Below are 17706 nucleotides of genomic sequence, written 5' to 3'. Positions count from 1 at the left end.
CACCTAGGTCATTTGCCCTGAGCTTCCATCTGTCTCTTCTACCTCAGACAGGCAAGCAAAACCAGGAGGGTGGCTGCAATGGGAAAGAGTGGTGGCAAAGATAAATGGGAAATACATGGTCTTCCCCTGTTGCATTGCCAGACTGGGCTGTCCACCTGTGGGGTCAGTTTGTGGACATTTTTGCAACATACTTGTCTTCACATAAGATATTTTACGTGGTTCTCAAAACAACACTGATGAAACATGATCAAGAATTACCTCCATTTTCAAGATGAGGAAGTTAGAGTTCCCAGTGGTGAAAAGCCTTACTACTCTGAGATCACACACAGTCGGGAACTGATAGAATGCCAACCAGACACCACCATCTCTATCTATTCAGCCTCATGCCCTTGGCACTCTACCAGCCTGAGGAAGGATCCTCTCAGGAGTGAATTTCTCATTCTGAGGGTAGGCGGATTATGTGTTCATTAAGGCCTCTTCCAGTGCTATTTCTGTGGTTTCTTTGCTTTTGGCCCATTTAGAAAGGTGGTATGGCAGAGTGTATTTTTCCAGAAACGGATGCAACAAGATCTCCCTTCACACAGGTTTTTCTACAACGTAATTTAAATACTCCCCCATCAAAACATGAAGTTTAATTCTACCCACCCCCTAACCTTGAATCTGGGTAGGTTTATGACTACTCCGGTTATGACAGAAGTGACACTTCCAAGGTTAGGCCATAAATGGGATACAGGTTTTGTCTTTTTTCCCCCTTTTTTACTGAAACACTCATGTGAGGTGCTCTGAGCTAACATATAAAAAGTTTGAGGGGCGCCTGGGTGGCTCAGTTGGTTAAACATCTGATTCTTGATCTCAGTTCAGGTCTTGATCTCAAGGTTGTGAGTTTAAGCCCTGTGTTGGGCTCCGCACTCGGTGTGGAGCCTACTTGAAAAAAATAAAAAGTTTGACTACCCTGAGGCCACAATGTTGTGAGAAAGGCACACATGGAGAGGCCACATTTGGGTGCTCCGGTAGGCGGTCCTAGTTTTTGAGTCAGCCCAGGCATGTAAATGTAAGGGCCTTTAGATGATGCCAGGACCCAGACACTGATTCACCTCCCACCTTCGAGTCTCCCTAGCTGAGGCCCAGCCACCATGGAGCAGGAATGAACTGTTCCCACTGTGCCCTGCCCCAAATTCTCACCCCCAGAATCTGTGAGCTTCATTAAATGGTTGTTTCAAACCATTAAAGTTTTTTTTATTCTCCCATAATATTTTTATTATGGCAAAATACATATAACATTTACCATTTTAACCATTTTTATTAGTTTTTTTAAAATGTCACTTATTTGAGAGAGAGAGAGCATGAGCAGAGCAGGGAGTGGAGGGGCAGAGGCAGATGGAGAAGCAGGCTCCCCAGTGAGCAGGGAGCCCAATGTGGGGCTCGATCCCAGGACCCTGAGATCATGACCTGAGCCAAAGGTAGACGTTTAACCGACTGGGCCACCCAGGTGCCCCTAAACCATTTTTAAATGTACAATTCAGTGGCATTAAGTACCAAACCACTAAGTTTTGAGGTCATTTTTTAAATGCAGCAATAATAACTGGAACAGGCAAGAAGCTGTGCTATATTTAGAATAGGGCACGTGAAATGATTTATTGGTAGAGGCTGACTTATTAACGCTTGGCTGGGCTCAGTCAGGTGTGCACGCAGGAATATAAGGAACGGGCTTGTGTTTGAATATTTGCCTCTGGATCTGTCCCCTCCATGGGCTGCCCTCTTAGGAGACAGCTGCTCTTCCATGATGGTGCCTGGTGCAGAGTAGGCACTTGAGAACTGTTGTTTTTAAAGATTTTATTTATTTATTTGACAGAGAGAGAGAGAGGGAGAGAGAGCACAAGCAGTGGGAGGGGCAGAGGGAGAGGGAGATGCAGACTCCCCACTGAGCAGGGAGCCGGATGCGGGGCTCGATCCCAGGACCCTGGGATCACGACCTAAGCTGAAGGCTAAGACGCGTAACTGACTGAGCCACCCAGGCGCCCCGATAACTATTTATTAAATGAATGAGCAAATGAAATCCTAGAAGGTGGGATAGAACTCTGGTTATTTGGGGCCTGCTAAGCTTCCACTTGGATACTGGGCTTATTTATGTCGCACATTTTGCCATTTCAACCCAAGTTGTGAATTCCCTTTAAAAATAAAAATCCAACTTCAGTTGGCATTATTAATTCTTTATAACAAGATTGAAAGCGATCGAGCTTAAGTAGCTCCATTTCTAAGCCTGATTCTTGGGAACATTGATGAGCATATTTGCCTCAGAAAAGTCTCCTTGCCAGAGGCCAGAAAAAATGTACTTGTTTGCACGTTGGCTATTCTTAGAGCTAAAGGTCCCAAAGGATAGGACCCAGGCCCAAGCCAGGCTCTCATTACACCCTCTAGCTCAGTGCTGTGTATAATTAGGCTCATAAACATTAGTTCTGATTGGCCATGAGCTTCAGGAAGGAAGTGAAGTCTGGGTACCCTCCTCTCTGATCATACGAGGCTTGGTTTCCCACCCCTCCTCCATCTAACCCCAAAAGTCGCTGATGAGGAGTGGAAGGAATAACAAGATCATTACCAGTTACCAAGTGCTAGAGACTTGTACCACAAACACATTTCCCGGTGACAAAATCAGGTTTGCAGAAATGTCACTTTGTTTTTCTAAGAGTGAACTTCATTTCCATTTTCATGAGAACAGGAACCATGAGGGTTTTGTTACCATGGAAGAGGCAACACCTAGCATGATGTCTGGCATGATTAATGCCCATAAATGTTGAATAAATGAATGATATCAGAGTTCTAAACTGAAGTCCAGAGACATCAGGCAACTTGCCCAGTGTCACATAGTAAATGGCAAGACACTGTCTTGGCTCCTAGCACAGAAATCCTTTCCTCTGTGCCGGTGTTTTCTGGTTCATTCATTCATTCATTCATTCATCTGTCAGGACTCTTTTGGATGCAAGTGACAGGTACTCTAATTGCCTTAGACAAGAAATGGAAATTATCTGCTCAGGTGATTCAAGAATCCAGTGACACGAATGGCTTCTGACTCAGCTGGATTCAGGGGCTTAAAGCATGTCACCAGGATCTGACCTCTCCCAACCTGTCTCCGGCTTCGACTGTGTTGGCTAATTCTGGGCCTTCAGCAGCTTCAAGCCTGCAGCATCCTTGCTTCCTGCAGCCTTAGCAGAAGAGCACTTGCCTTTATCCCCTCTTCTGTCTCCTTTGTCTCCCCAGTCCTGGAATGGTCACTTGCCCATTCCTGAACCAGAAGTGTGGTCGGGAGAAAGGGATGTTTTGCTTGGTTGGGCCTGAGCCATGTGTCCAGTTCTGGAGCCAGGGACGGAGTGAGCCCTTACGTGGAGCACATGGGTGAGAGCAGGGAAGGGAGCATGCCCTAGAAGAAAATTGGGGTGCTGCTACCAGGCGTGACTGGCGAGAAAGGACTGTTGCTCACAACACTTAGCAAACGTTCTCCCTGCCACCTTTGTGCAGAGTTCCGCTGGGGAGACAGGGAGCTACGGAGGTGGATATGTCCCAGGAGCTTCTACTCTAATGGAGGGTCAGAGCCGTAAGTCAAGGGAAAACCAAATAAGATTAATCAAATGCGGTTGCAGCCACCTGACTGGGGACTCACTCACCTGCTCACCGTCTAGCTGCGGGAAAACAGCTGAGGTTTCTGACCCCTTAGCTTCCACCAGAAACCGCGTTTCTGCAAGCCCACCCTCCTTCATGCCACCACCATCTCCTCCTCTTAGAAAAACTTTCCCCCCAGGTTCAAGGAGTGGTTTTCTGGTCTCCCCTAGCTTCTAGGTAGGGGAATGTTTACCTTAAAGTGAAACTTCAATCCCATACATTTTCCAGCTCAAGTTCTGCCTTGGTTTTCAGCTCCAGGCTCTCTCTAGATGGCCAGCTGTGTGGCCCTGGGGTCACAGTCCGAGACATGAGGCTGGCACACTGTGAACAAGGGAGAGACAGGCAGAGAAGTGGGGCAGGGAGCCAGATGGTGCCCAGTCTTGAAGTTTGTGGAAGGGAGGCTGGCTGTGGTTAGAGGGTGTGCGGCAGACGAATGATGTGATCTAACTTGTTTTCATGTCATTTGATCTTCTGTGTGAAATGCATGTCGGGGCAGAGTGACGGCTGGAGAACCACTGGCAGGATCCTTATGGCTAATCTAGGGGAGATGATGTGATGTGGATTGGAGGGTGGCTGGCTCTGGGATCCAGGAAAGTGGGGGAAAGTCACCATCTCCTGCTGGGAAGGTCTGTAAAGAATTTGTGGCCATATGTAGTCTACCACAGACGAGAAGACTGAGGCCAGAAAGAGAATGCGACTGATCCACGACCACACATCATGTTAGGCTCAGAGCCTGGGCCTCCTGACATCAGTTCATGAGGTTCCAACACCCACAGAGCCTCTCTTGGAAGGGGAGGCAGAAATATGTGCCCAGGGAAGAGTGAACGCTTTCACCTAATCCACCTGTAACGAAACCAATCTTGGGGCGCCTGGGTGGCTCAGTCAGTTGAGCATTTGACTCTTGGTTTTGGCTGAGGTCATGATCTCAGGGGTTGTGGGATCGAGCCCTACGTTGGGCTCCTCGCTCAGTGCGGAGTCTGCTTGAGATTCCCTCTCCCTCTTCCTCTGCCCCTCCCCCGGCTCTCTCTCTTTCTTTCTCTCTCAAATAAATAAATAAGTCTTAAAAATAATCAACCTCATTCTTGCCATTTCAAGCCCCCCTCAGTGGCACCAACGGAGATTTCTGGGGGGACAGCAAGTTGGAGCCAATCGTTGACAAGAAGCAGAGAAAGTATGGGTGGGGGCGAAGGTTTTGATCTCCCCTTTCAGGACGCCAAAGGACAAAAGACTTGGCTTTATTTTAAAGGATCCTGAAGAGGAGCTCTGGGCTCCTCCAGACAGTAGCAGGTAGCAGTCGCTGCCCAGGGCAGGCTGGCTGCGCAGGTCAGGTGTTTGTCTCCTCCACTAGGCTGTGTCTGATCCCTATCCGTGTTCTCTGAGCTTGCTGGGAAATACATGCCAAATACATATTTTGGGAAGAAATCTGGCCCCATGCTGAGGATGGAGTGAGTGGAAGGATAAAGTTCTTGCCTGGCTGTGAGGTTCATTACGGAAGCAGAGAAATTGTCCGATTCTAATTACGGTGTTCATAACTACAGTGTTCTCCTGAAACCAATCCTACAGTGTATGTTAACGAACTTGAATTTAAATTAAAAAAAAAATAACCACAGTGTTTACTGTTGTACCATCATGCCGTGCACAGAGTAGGTGTTTAGTAAATATTTATCGAATTAATGAGTGAGTGAATGAATGAGTGAATTTTCTCAGTCCCTCACGAGCCAAATTCACGCTCTAATCCAGAAAGACTTTGGGACTCCGGGAATGCGGAAGTGTGGCTCCACCTAGTGGACACTCCGGGATTGTGCTTGGAATTTAAACCTCTTCCCCCACTTTTTTTTTGAACTGTGCAGCTTCTGTGATTGCTTATTCCCACTTCACCCAGCTCGGCACAGCCCCCCAAGTATGGCAGCATAGCCCTGCAGGTGAGAAAGCCTATCTGGAGCTCTGAAATGGGCAATTTGAGAAAGACACTGTTAGGGGATGGAGGGGGCCGGATAGGTGAAATGGCTTAGAGCAGCGGATGTGTAAGGAACACTGGACCAGGTATTCAGAGACCTGTCGGTGCTTTGCTGTGTGGCCTTGGGCAACACACTTACTCTCTCTGAGCTTCAGTTTTATCATCACAATGCTGTGTGCCCTTCACGTTCCTGGGCTAATGCTCGGACCCTAATACAGCCTCATTGGACGTGTGGGGGCCACCAGGCCCAATTACAGCTGAGGAAAGTGGCTTTAGATTAAGGAAGGAGCCCAAGACCTCACAGCAAAGGGTCCGAACCAGGATTTGAATTCAGATCCATGTGACTCCAACACCTGTCCGGTTGCCATTGCACTGTACCTCCTCTCGATGCTTTCTAAAGCCCTTTCATGGTGCTACACATCTTCTTAAACCTGCGCCTCTCCCTTTGAGAGTTGCAGATGTGGTTTCTGGAGTCAAACTCCCTTGGTTTTACTTACATACCTGATTCTATTCACAGACCTACTGATAAGGAATGTGACCTTGGTCATCACTTCATTTCTCTCTACTTTGGTTTTCCTGTCAGATGGGATTAACGACAACAAAGTGTTGAGATTGTGTGTGTGTGTGTGTGTGTGTGTGTGTACATAAATACGTACACACACACCCTCAGATTACTATCCGGGACATCCAATAAGTATTTGTATGTTTTAACTACTATTTTTTGCCTTTGGACCTTTGCCCCTCCTTATGACATAGCCTCAAATAGCTGTACATTTAGATCTTTAATATTTTTCCAAGTAAGGCCTATTCATGGTCACAGAGACACATTGGCAGGACTCAAGAAAGGACAGCTTTCACTGTGGACTCTCAGGGTTAGACCCCATTACAGGATGACCCGGCCTGTAGACACTATGAATGAATATATGGAATGTATAGATATTGCAATTATATTGTGACTGGTATGGGTATATTGATTCCATTCTTTGTGGGTAGAAGTATTAATTTCTTATTTGCAAATATTTAAAATGAATTGAAATTTTTATCATCTTATTTTTGCCTTTCTTCATTTTTTTTATACCTGGAGCTTCCAAAACAGATGTGACCTGGGTTTCTCTTGGCCTCCCAGAGGCCCCGATCTATGTCAAAGTAGCAGGACTGCGAAACATTAACCCCCAGAGATGCCCTGGAAGATGAAATATAAATGAGCGTGCTCTGCTGTCTGAGGAAGCCCATGATCACCTGGCTGAATGTGGTTGACCATGACTCGGGGGGGGGGGGGCAGTGGAGAATCTGAGCTCATCGCTAGAGACTGTTCCTGTTGATTTTCCTGTGATTCAGGAACCTATGGGGAAGAAATTCCTTCTATATCACCATGCTGCGCAGTGAGTGGAGACCCAAATCCATCTCCCTGGAACAGAGCTTCTCCACTTTGGCACTACTGACATTGGGGGCTGGATAATTCTGCGTTGGAACCTGTCCTGTGCCTTGTGAAATGGTTAGCAGCCTCCTGGCCTCTGCCCACTAGATGCCAGGAGCATCTTTCTCCCTCAGTTGGGACAATGACAAATGCCTCCAGACATTGCCAAATGCTCCCGGGGGGCAAAATCCTCCCCCGCCCACTGTGCCATAGTGTCACAAGGCAGGTGGTTTGCTAAACCAAGTCCCAATCATGGGGTTAGTGCCCCTGGCCAGAGATTTTTGGTGAAGGACATGACGATGGTTTGTGCACAGAGGTGGCTGAAGTGGGAGGTTGTCCTTGAATTATCTAGATAATTGATCCATTCTCCTCTATGCTGCATTGGAAGCAAAGCCTTGGTCTCCCGGGGATGAAAAAGTCATGTTTCATCAATAGGGATATAGAGACAGAACCCGAAGGGCTGGAATCCTAGGAGTTTGGGGCACTCTGAAAAAATCACAGTTTCTTGTTATAAGGTTCATGCTCTCATGAGCATTTCTAAGGAAGCCGATTCAGACTGCCACAGGGTCCCCAAGCTCACACATCCTCTTTCAAGCCTTCACAATTCTTTCCTTCAATCCTCTTCTCCGTTCCTGCCCGTAGTGGCCTGTCTGCCCTACTTGGGACACAAGCTGTTTTTGGCAAACCTCATGCATGTGTATGCAGTTTTATAAACAACCCTTAATTTTCTGTGTCATTTTTCCTCAGAGTGGGATGATTTTTATCTAATGCTTGTTAAAGAAGCTAATTCCTAAAGTTGTCAGCAGAAACAGGTGGCTGGAAAGGGGGATTGCCCTGGTGAGAGACGTCAGGAAAGAAGCAGGTAAGGTAATTTACTAGACATTGACAGGGGGCTGGAAAAGCATCTCCCACCTCCAGTCAGGGGAGAAACCATTGGCAGGAGAAGGATGCACAGTTGACTCTCCGAGACTCTCAGAGAGCGTGGCGGTCTTAAAAATGACTCATTATAGCACAATGAATCAAACACCCTAAGCATCTTCTCCCGCGCCCCACCCCGGTCTGCTCCCCAAGTCCTCACCATCTATAGATCACCTTTTCAGGCACATCTGCAGTGTCCTTAGAGAGACAGAAGGGCCTCATGCAGTCACAGCGGCCTGCCCTTCTCAGACTCCAGGTGCTCGGGGGAAAATGCAGATTCCAGGGCATCAGGTCAGGGGTAAGCGGTCAGATTCGGCATTTCCAACAAACTCCCCATGAGCTTGATGCAACTGTCTGTGGGCCCCACTTCGAGAAGCAAGGGAATGGAGCACTTCTTTTAGGAAATGCTACCAACCCCAAGCAGTGGAGGAACAACGGGGGAGCCGAGGAAGCATCGGACTTGCCCCGAGGTGCCGACGACAGCGGGGGCGAAGGAGGTGTGCAGCTGGTGCGCTGGTCCCGGGGCCGGGGTCCCACTCTCTGCTGTGCTCTCTTTCTCCTGCGAAATGGAAGAGGCCCCAGAAGGAGAAGCAGCTGACCTGTAACCTCCTCGGAGGACAATCAAAGGACTTTACCCAACCAGAAAACTCCTCGGTTCCGGCCCATCCTACCTACTGTCTGCCACTCTGCTTTAACACAAGCCCGGGATGACGGACACCACAAACCCGAAACGAGGCCCTTCCTCGAGGCTGGCGTTCCTGAAAGCCCCTCGGACGACCCTCCTCCCAGCTCAGCCTGCGCCCACGGCCACAGCATCTGTTGTTCCATGTCCTGACTTCCTGCTACCTTGACAAGCGCAGAACTAGGAGTCACCTGTCTCCTGGTTTTACCAACGCAAAACGAGACAACAAAACCCATGCGTGTCCTGGGCTTTCTCAGTCTGCCCCTGGGCTCTGCTCCCTGGAGTACAGAGGTTTTGAAGGTGAAGATGCTGTGTGTATTGTCTGAAATGGGAGCAGACAGAACTGGGTTGCAGGTCAAACTGGCCCATTAAAACAAACAAACAAACAAAAAAACAACCTTGGGGAGCCTGGGTGGTGTGGTTGGTTAAGTGTCTGATTCTTGGTTTTGGCTCAGGTTGTGATCTCGGGGTGGTAAGATCGAGCCCTGCATTGGGCTCTGTGCTCAGAAGGGAGTCTGCTTGAGATTCTCCCTCTCCCTCTACCCCCCACTCCCTACAAGCTCTCTCTCTAAAATCAGTCCATCCATCAATCAATCTTAAAACACAAAACAAAACCCAACAACCATGAATAAACTAGAATGCCCACGTAAGCTTGAGGAGTTTCTGGTGGCTTATATTTTGGTGCTTCTGAAAGGTTGCAGCTAAAAGCAAAATTTGTTTTTCTAGTGCCCGTGGCAGCAGAGAGCAAAGGCACCGCTTGTCCTCTGCATGGAGGCCAAAAGGAGCGGCCGGGTCGATGTGGAGCAGGCACGAGGCCTGGGGTTCACCGTCTTCCCCCTCGGAAGGGAGTGAAGGAGGCCTTACTTCACACGCTCTGGGGGCCTTTCCTCTTTTACGAAGCTCTGTGAAGCAGTTGAGTCTTTGAAGTCTTTCTTGGCTCTAACAAGGGACTAAGACCCAAACCTCCCAAATTCAGATTGTTCCCTGGGGAAATAAACCACACCCGGCTTCCTGCATCCCCCGAGTGACAGAGCGCAAGTCTTAGAGGCCAGGAGGAGCCTCTTAGGTATGCGCCCCTGGGTCAGCGATGCCCATCACCGAGTCGCTGTTTGGGGGTGAAATTAGCCATTAGGGAACTTCTCCCGGGGGCTTTCTCTACTTATCAGCACGGCTGAGGACCCAAGTGGGTGGGACTTCGGCCCAATAAGAGCCAAAAATCTGAGATGGGAAAGGTGTGGGCTCAGAGGCATAATGGGCCAACCATGTCTCCTGTATGACCCATGGCCTTGCTGAGCCTGACCTTGACTATCAGTGTGACCTTGGGCCCATCTGCCCAAGAGGTGCGGCGGGGGCTGTCCCTTCATGCCAAGAGTTGGCTTGGCAGCAACTCTGTCCCCAGACTGTGTCTGTGTGTCAGGCAGCATCTTGAGGGACCCCAGCTTCCTTGCCTCTGTCCCCAGTGATGGTCAATACCCATTGAGTACTGGTCCATCTGAACTGAACCTTTACACCACTCAACACTCCTGTCTCACCCAAACAAAACTCACACACAAAAAACTGCATCCGGAAGAAGCTGACCTTGGCATAACAGTTCACCACAGATACACATGATTAACCTTCGCCTGACCCCAGAAGGGTTTTTCTTCCTCTTCTGAGTAGCTATCTGAATGGTCATTTTTTTAAAGCAGCAGAGAGGAGAGAAGGATCTCATTTTCTCACCTCTCTTGAAAGGAGACATTTTCTTTTATTTTTTTAATTTTTAAATTCTTTTTATTTTTTAAGATTTTATTTTTAGGGGCACCTGGGTGGCTCAGTCATTAAGCGTCTGCCTTTGGCTCAGGTCATGATCCCAGGATCCTGGGATCGAGCCCTGCATCGGGCTCCCTGCTCGGCCAGGAGCCTGCTTCTCCCTCACCCTCTGCCCTTCCCCCTGCTTATGTGCTCTCTCTCTCTCTGTCAAATAAATAAATAATCTTAAAAAAAAAAAAGATTTTATTTTTAAGTAATCTCTACACCCAACATGGGGCTCGAGCCCGCAACCCTGAAATCAAGAGCTGCATGCTCCCCCAACGGAGCCAGCCAGGGGCCCTGAAAGGAGGCATTTTAAACAAAGAGCATGGCAAAGACTTAGAGCTTGCTTAGAAGTCAGACCAACACAGTCTGCACCAACATTCTGGCGCCGCACGCACTTTTAGCCTTGCTGTCTGCACCTCAGTTTCCCTCTCTGTAAAATGGGAATACAAATCCCCATCCCGTAGGAGTCTTCGTGAGGATGGAGATAATGCACATAAAGCACTCGGGACAGTGTCTGCCGCATGATAAAAGCTCAATAAACATTAGATCTCACTGTGATGAGTCAGAGCCATGGAGGATTTTACTTGTTTTCGTATTTCTATACATTGCAGGTGTCTCTCGCACAGGATTGAGCTGTAGCAGTCCTTCATCTGTCAGGAGAGCATGCTCTAAAACCGACCCTGTCCTTCCAGGCCAATTTCTGCACTCAAAGGTGTAAAAGAGGGACATGCGATATAGAGGGATGAGAAACGCACCACCCTCCTGTGCACTGGAAATGACATTTCAGCCACATGGAAGCATCTTCGAAGCAGCACACAGAGGCATGATACTTGAACATTGTTTCCATCACCTCTGGGACGAAATGTGACAACCGGCTGACAGGTACCTAGTAAGATTCCGTACCTGAGAGCTCCGAGCAGGAGATGAACACAAGGCTGGGGTCCCCCGGGGGCTCCAGGGAGTGAGGCTGTCAAGGGAGTGTCATGAATTAAAGTGGACCCTGGTGGGTGACTCCTGGAAGCCAACAGCGTGGTAGGAGGGGAGCTGGTAGGCGGCCCTGGGCAGGATGCTGACAGAACCACTGCGGGCCTCGGGGGACTGAGGTGGAGTGAGCCAATCAGCCAGCTTCCCTCTTGCGTCCCCCCTGCTTGGGGGACAAGGAGTGCTGCGTTGTGACTGAGCCTTACCTCCCGCCATCACTTCAGTCAGGCCTCTCCCTCACCTGCTGTGTCAATGCAGTGACATCCCCATTACGTAGAGGGAAGACTGAGGCTGTCAGGCACCCGTGGCCAAACTGACGCACGACTCCTGATTTTTCTCTGTCGAATCTGGTTTTAAAAATGCACAACTGATGCAGTGTTGACACGTGCAATTTCCCAGACCTGGATTTCATTCTACTCTCAGAAATGGCCCTTCCCTAACTTGATTGCTTTACTGAAATCCATTTTTTCCCCCTTTATAAAAAGAAGTCCCATTTTTCAGTAACTGAATTGCTGCTAGCTACTTTTTCTCTTCCCAGCTTGTGAGGTTTTGTAGACCATTTCTCTTCCTTCTGTATTAGATAAGTAAGAGTAATGAATTGATCTGCTGCCTCACTAACATGATGAGGATAAATGGGGTGGCAGGCTTTAATAAAATCCGGCACTGACAAAAAATGAAGGCAGGGAGGTCATTACAAATTCTATAAAAGATATATCAAGAGGGATCGGTTTTCTGAGGCCAAATAGATGATTAATATCAGAAGGAGAGAACTGATAATGACAATATCTCTGAGTCGTAAGGGACCTTTAAATTCTACCCCCCATTTATTGCTTGAATCTCTATCAAGTGGTTGACTAGCATTTTCTTGAATGCTTCCTGTGATGGGAGACTCACTGCCCCTGTGTCAGCTCATTCCATCTTTGGAATGCTTTGCTCTGACTTTTAAAAGTTCTTGTTCATACCCAAGTCTTCCTTTCTACGGGCCAAACATCCCAGTTCTTTCAGCCGCTCTTTCACTGTCGGGTTACTTTCTTCTGATAAGTCTGTGACCTTCATTAAGTACAGGGGACATCTGTCATGTTCATGGTCGCCCATCATCTTTCTCCACAGAAGTCCCCTGGGATCCGTCCTGTCCCCTGAAGGCAGCAGCGAGAACTGAAACTCCCGGCCCCCCTGCCCCCCCGTCCCAGGTAAGCATAGTCATGTGACCGAGGTTCTGCCAGTCGGCTGTGCTGGAATGAAAGTCTGATTCCGAAGGGGACACCACCAGGGAATGGGAGCTTCCGTTTTGTGGTTCAAGTGGAGGCAGAGGTGCTGAACTTTTTGCTGGGTTTGCAGGTTAAGTCCTGAGGTTGGAGTGGTACTGGTGCTTGTGGCCGAAGTCGTCCTGGAAATCAAGTTCTCCGTCACCGTGGAGCTGCCATTACTGACTTCGGCCTTCATGGTATTTGGTGGCAGAAGTGGCAGCAAGGACTTCATCAGGCCTTTCCTGTGTCATGGTTTGTAAGTGATCCCTAGAAGCTCTGCCTTTCAAATGGTTTCTCTAGCCCATCATCAAGTGTCTGAATTGTCTAATATCTTTGAATAAATCCCCTTTCTTCTTAAATTTGCCAGAGTTGCTTGTTCTAGGAACCCTGATTCGTGCAGACCCTGAACCGAATGCACGACTCCAGGAGGGATCTCCTCAGTGCAGAGAGGAGCATCATCACCTCCTCATTCTAGTGATTATGCTTCTATTAGTGTAGCCTACAGCTAAATGAGCTCTTCTAAGCAACTATATCATATTGCTGATTTTCATTAAACTCACTGGCCAGCTGAAACTCTCACATAGCAGGGGTAGAGATTCATTCCCTGGTCTAAGGAACTTCTAGAAAAAAAAAGACTTTGTACTTTCTTATTACTGGTTCAACAGAAAACAATCTCTGAGCGCCCCCCACAACTACAATATTTAATATATGAGAGTGATTCCTTTGAAGTGCTGAAAATTCAGTCATTCGCTTGACAAGGAAAGAAAGTAGAGAGTAACTATGGATAAAATCTGCCACTCTTTCCTCTTCCCCCCCACTCATTCCCCACAGCAACTGGCTGACAAGTCTCAAGCTCACCCAGCAGGCATTTTGAACCAGATGCTTCCCTCATCCTCCTCCACTATCCAAGTAATTTTAGCAAAGATGGGAGGGACAGCTGTCTTTGATTGTTCCCTTCTTGGTCCTCCTTGGTGTCCTTGCCACTCTCAGGAGGGCTCTGTGAGCCCAGAAAGAAGTCTCATGAAACAGTCTTACAATAAACAAGAGTTTTCTTCTTTCCTCCTCCACCAATACTGAAGGAAAACGGAAAACCAAAGTGAGAAAGGATGGATGTTTCGTGCCACAACAGAGAAGCAGGTCCCACATGCGTGCTAGGCCATCAGTAAACACCTAGCGCATAAATACATTTGATTTGGACTAAAAGCAGACCAGGAAAAGTGAAGGTAGAATGGGGTTGTGGGTGAATAATTCCTTGGGCTCAATTTAGACTCTTTGAACCCTCCACCTAGGAAAATGTAATTTCAAATGAGTTCCCCAGATGTATGGCTAAAATGTCTTCATAGTCTGGGACAGAAGGAAAGGCTCATAATAACCCACAAGGTTGAGATTCCAGAGAGGCGGGTGACAGGACAGAAGCCAAGGGTTAGTCTGGCAGCAGAAAGGGTTGGAGATGAATCTCTGACCTCCATACTTGACACCTTTGCTATTCAAGCGATGCCTCCCTGATTGGCAGCATGAGCATCACCTAGAGGCTTATTGGAAATGCTGAATCTCAAGCCTGACCCAGCCCTACTTAATCAGAACCTGCATTTCAACGAGATCCCCAGTGATGTGCACGTAGAGTGAGCCTGAGAAGCGCTTCCCTACCCCACCAGTGAGATGTATGGAGAAGTCCGTCAATGGTAGAAGCTGAAGGACCATTTAGGCCATGTGAAAGCACTGGTCTCCTATGATCCATGACCAACACCCAAGTGTTGGACTAACGTCACAAAGCAGTCTCCCCTCGACGCTGCAGGATGAGAAAGTCATGTCCGGCTCTCAAGACACATCACTGTTTTCTGGGAGCTACAAGCAGAGAACTAGCCGTCAGAGCCAAGCTGTCTTACTGCCATACTTCCTGACACACGCCTGCATTTGGTTAAAAGGACATGGGACACGGGGGGGGATACTACTCAGCAATAAAAAGGAACAGACTCTTGATACCTGTAACATCCTTGGATGGATCTCAAGGGCATTGTGCAGAGTGAAGCAAGCCACTTACTGAACAGTTCTATTTATAGAACATTCTCCAAATGACAAACCTGTAGAGGTAAAACACAGTTCTGTGGCTGCCAGGGCTGGGATCGTATGAGAGGAGGAAGGGCGTGGGAGTGACTAGGAAGGGGGTGCACAGGGACACCTTTGTGGTGCAGAGCAGTGATTGGGGTGGTGGTAAAATGGATCTATACTTGTGACAAAATGGCATTGAATTAGACACACGCAGTGTGCCGATGTCAATTTCCTGGTTTCGATATCATACTAGAGACAGTTAAAATGCCTCCATTGGGGGGAAGTGGGTGAAGGGTACAAGGACCTCTCTGTACTATCTTCACAACTTCCTGTGAATCTGTAATTATTTAAAAACGAAAAGCGAAAAGAACAAAACAAAAAGGAGATGGTGGTCACGAGGCTATGATTTGATGAGATGCATCCTCATCGTAAAACATCCATGGAGACTTGTTGTAAGGCTTTTACTTGATTTCTTGCCTCTTTTACCAAAGACATCATTGTACATTGAGGGTCCTTTACCTAAGTCCTCCTGGATGCAATCCAGAATGTTCTATCCCACTAAACGGTGTTACTGCAAGGTTCTAATACATGAGTGTAGCAGGAGGAGTGTGACATGTTCAGTCTAGGCGCGCAGAACATCAGCTCAGAAAGGCTTTCATTTAGAGTAGGTCCAGAATGGAGAAGGGGCCCAGCCAAAGTCACCAAGTAGTCGATGGCAGCAACAGGACTGGAGGCGGGATCTGGTGCCCAGCCCAGAGCCCAGAGCCCCTCCATTCCACCCACCGGCCAACTCTCCTGGCAGCTCTTCATCCCAGAGTTTTGAGGTGGCATTAAAATTCAGAACTCATCCGAGGTTAACTCTGAAAGCAACATCCAAAGAACGCATCAATGCCAACAGGGCATCTCTTTTAATTGCCTATTCACGCAGACAGATTGTCTTTTCATGTTCGGAGCTAAACTTGGAGGCATGTCCTTTCATAGGGCACTCATTACCCCACTGCCTCATCAGTAATGGGAACTAATGTGCAACGTGATTGCTGAGTACGAGTTCTATTTTCTCCTACCAAGCAGGAAGTTTAAAATCTGCTGGGTTATTTTTAAAGAGGGTGAAAAAATAGGCATCCTACCAGCTTCCTGGTGGTCCTGTCCAAGACACATGCTGTTTTACCCAAGGCACGGCCAGGTGGGGAGGGACACAGGTGATGTGAAGTTTCACCAGGAGGATTTCTCAGTGGAGGGGTGGGGCACGAGGGTCCACATACTCAAGTGGCAGGAAAGGACGAGGGCTAGCTGCCACTTTGTTGAGGACAGTGATCCTGGCATTTTCTGGAGTTGACAATTGGTGTTTTTTTCCCCTGGGGATTTGTGACTACCTGTCTCCTCTTCAGCCATGGTCCCCAGCCCTGGACTGAGAGTCGAACCAGTGGGTCTGTCCCTGCTCGGTCATTTGCGGGGCCTTGGACTCACGTCAAATGGGTCACAAATGTGAGTCTCACGTTCCCGAGTAGATGAGGAGTTAGGGAGAGCGAATCCCTGCAACTCTAATATTTAGCAAATATAGTAATAGCGTGAAAGCATTTTTAGTACTTATATTTAGTATTTATATGAAATATTTATAGTACTTATATGAAGGAAAATCTAGTTGAACTTGGCTTCCATTGACTTAAACATTTCTTGATCACTGACTTTGTGTGAGGTACCATGCTAGGAACTAGGATTGCAATAGAGCTGTTTTTGGAGAATTTCTCCACATTCCCTGGAACAAGTAGCACAACCCTAGAGATCACAAACCACCCTGGGAATGGCTGCGGTAGAAAGTTCTAGAAATGAAGGACAGCTGATGGGCACTGAGGAGGGCACTTGAGGTAATGAGCACTCAGTCTTATATGCAACTGATGAATCCCTAAATTCTACCTCTGAAACTAATAATACACTATGTGCTAACTAAATTGAATTTAAATAACAATAATTTAAAAAAGGAAATGAAGGGCAGAATTGTTAACCCTCCCTTCCTTGTGTGACTCATCAGGTTCTCCTTCCCTCTGCTTGGTCTTACGAGTCTGGAAGTGCCTTTCTCTGTTACTGTGTAGGGCCTGTACAAAATATCTTGCTTAATCTTCTCAACGATGCTATTAACTAGTTATATTTACACCAATTTTTCAGAAGAGAAAAACGAAAACTGGACTTTGTGAGTGACTTGTCCAGTGTCTCAGGGCTAGTCAGGGACTGTCCTGGCTTGGATACGTGAACGTTTCCAGACCAGCTTGCAGCCCGAAGCTTGGCAATGGCTGTGCATCTCCCTGACGTGAACCCTCAAGCCAAGAAGCCCAGGAAACCGTCTTGCAGGGTGTCTGGTCGGGCCAGTCGGAAAGGGATCTAGAGTGGTGTGATGTGGATCTGCGCCCATTCGTCTGTGACTCAAGCTAGCGACTGCCAAGCGGGGGCAGAGGGAGTGAGTGCGGAATTTGAAGACGACAGGGAACCCAGGACTAGTGAAATAAAAGATTTTCTCCAACGGCTGTGTGGGATCCTTACCCTTTATCCACCCTGCCTGAACAGGGCGCAGTAATAGACGAGGTGGGATGAAACAAGGCCCACCTGGACTAACACTTTTGGCCTGGGGCTTCACAGGGAAAAAACGCAAGCCACAGAACCGGAATCACAGGACTAAACAATCTCAGGGGCCGAGAAGATCTTAGAAGCCCCTCCATCCAACCGGACCTTGAGGGGTGACTACACTGTCTTCTAGCTTCTGCCTCCCGTGATGGGAGCTCACACCTTGATCCCCATTTTGGGTGGGCTTCTCCTTCTTTTGGGAAGCATGGATGACATTTAAATACAGTATATACAAGACCAACCACACATGGGCATTTTGGGGGCCGCAGAAGCCAAGTTGGGGCCTTTGTGTTTAATCAGGTGGCTGCATGCACACTCTCCTTCCAGTTCCTCCTAGCCGCGGAAGGGGTGGAGGGTGCTTTGTGGCGGGCAGGTGGGTTCAGCCTTCTCC

Source organism: Phoca vitulina, unplaced genomic scaffold (genome assembly GCF_004348235.1).
Source record: "Phoca vitulina isolate PV1807 unplaced genomic scaffold, GSC_HSeal_1.0 scaffold19, whole genome shotgun sequence".
Classification (NCBI taxonomy): domain Eukaryota; kingdom Metazoa; phylum Chordata; class Mammalia; order Carnivora; family Phocidae; genus Phoca; species Phoca vitulina.
This window is presented reverse-complemented; position numbering follows the sequence as displayed.